Source organism: Sinocyclocheilus rhinocerous, unplaced genomic scaffold (assembly GCF_001515625.1).
Source record: "Sinocyclocheilus rhinocerous isolate Xijiao unplaced genomic scaffold, SAMN03320098_v1.1 scaffold1808, whole genome shotgun sequence".
NCBI lineage: Eukaryota > Metazoa > Chordata > Actinopteri > Cypriniformes > Cyprinidae > Sinocyclocheilus > Sinocyclocheilus rhinocerous.
In genome coordinates, this window is record NW_015661912.1 from 70,935 (window position 1) to 72,887 (window position 1,953).

General features: G+C 36.3%; 1 protein-coding gene across 1 annotated transcript in view; it reads right to left on the reverse strand.

Annotated features, from left to right (window-relative positions):
• The window catches only part of ubox5 (U-box domain containing 5), an 8,138-nt gene extending 7,899 nt beyond the window's left edge, over positions 1–239 (reverse strand). The window contains exon 1 of the mRNA XM_016536561.1: positions 128–239. The gene's annotated coding sequence lies outside the window, so the exon portion shown is untranslated. The remainder of the gene's footprint in view (positions 1–127) is intronic.
• Between the last annotated feature and the right edge of the window lie 1,714 nt (positions 240–1,953).

Here is a 1,953-nt window from a genome sequence, read left to right on the forward strand (position 1 = left end):
CACACACACAACTGATTAACAAATCGATATACCACATAATTTACGATATAGCATTGCAAAAAAACACGATAGCATTTCCAGTGCAGATGTGCAAAAAATAGCCTACAGTTGTGAGTTTGTTACTGACCAAACTGACACCAAACACGCCGAGCGATCATACAGACAGAATGGGTTTCTTAGCTCGAGAAAAAATGCGTAAATAAAGCAAATAACATTTCGACATCACGCGCTGACCAAAACAAAACTCACCGCAGGAGCAGGAACAGTCGCGCCGCTGACGTCACCGCTGCTTCCGGGATCAAATGCGCGTGCGGCTCACTGCTGCCACCTGCTGGCGGGAAACCACTATGTATCAGTTTTATTTGCTTTGACTCTAATATTATTTTTTATACATTTGCGGCAGGTTTTTATTTCGGAGTCTGTTATAAAATCTGTTATTAAAAGACGTCTTTACTTGAACTAATAACTAATATTCGGAGTGTAAGATTGTTGTGCCTTGGTTTACTTTTTTTTTTACACACTGTTTGAATTTGAATATTTGCGTCATTTCCGTACATGAGCTGATTAATCTCGGTTTGCATAAAATGTCTTATTTATTTTAAAAGACTTAATTTAATTTTAAATGATTGACTCAATCTTACTGTCACTTTTGATCAGTTTAATGCATCCTTGATGAATAAATGTATATATATTTTTAAAAAGTACTCTAAAATTTTGAATGGTAGTGTATCACAGATTCCACAAAAATATGCATATTTTAATATGCACCAAATCAGCATACTAGAATGCTTTCTGAAGGTTTCTCTGCTGTTACTTAGCCTACATGTTGTTGTTTTTACGGAGATTAATAAGGGTGTAGAATTTAGTAGGGACACTATGTCTCTACCAATATCCAGCGACTACTAAATTGTCCCTAGAAATAATTTTAATCAAACATTTAAATATAGCCTATGTGTATGTGATTCACTAGTTAGCAGTAAACCGGTTTCCTCGCCTGAATATGATCTAGATTTGTGTTGGATGTTATCTTTGTTACTATTTTATTAGTAAACATCATGCTTTTTTGGCTTATTTCAGTAAATGTGATGAAACTATCGAGCTAAGCCGGTAATAGTGCTGACAAGTGTCGTGTAAACATGACTGAAGACTCGAAAACGGAGCAACAGACGAACCGATTCAATTGAGTGAATCATTTACGCTCGAACAGCTCCGATTGATTCAAACTCGATTCACTAGCAAAAACCAGCTCAAAAGAGCCATTCATTTCCGAATTTCGACATCGTAATGATTTTAAAATGCACGGATGGTGAATCAGAGCTTGTCCAATGCCAAAATCAAAGTCTTTATCATTTAATGTGTTTTTGATCGGATATGCTTTTACGCAAGTCATTACAGTAGCATAAATGCAAACAATAGAAGTATAAAAACATAGCATTGGATCTCTAAATAAATCAATTACATCATCAAATCAAATAATTACATCGAAAGGAATATGGTTTTGGAAATTGTTGATGCATTTGAACGGTGTTACATGTCCTGTTACAGAAAAACGAAGCTAAAATATCGGCTTTATTCACAATAATCGGAACGATGAAATAACAATAATTCTCATCTTTTCGTCATATTCACAGCCTGCCTGTCTACCCACAACACAGCGTGACGTCACATCAGAGCATAGCAGCATCTCTCAGAAGCTTCCAGAAGCATCGCTGTAGAATCAGGAAAGCAAGTCCGGTTTGGGGTTCAATTTCCGCCAAATTTAAAAAACTCCGACAAAAACAGCCCAAGTAATTCTACCTGTAGATAGGAGCCCTCTGTTTCTCGTCTAGTGACCCCTGGTGTTCACGTTTAGTCACCGCAGTCTCTTCTGCTCACTAATGCTGCATTTATTTGATAACATGTACAGTAAAAATAGTGAAATATTTTTACAATTTCAATCAGCTGTTTTCTATG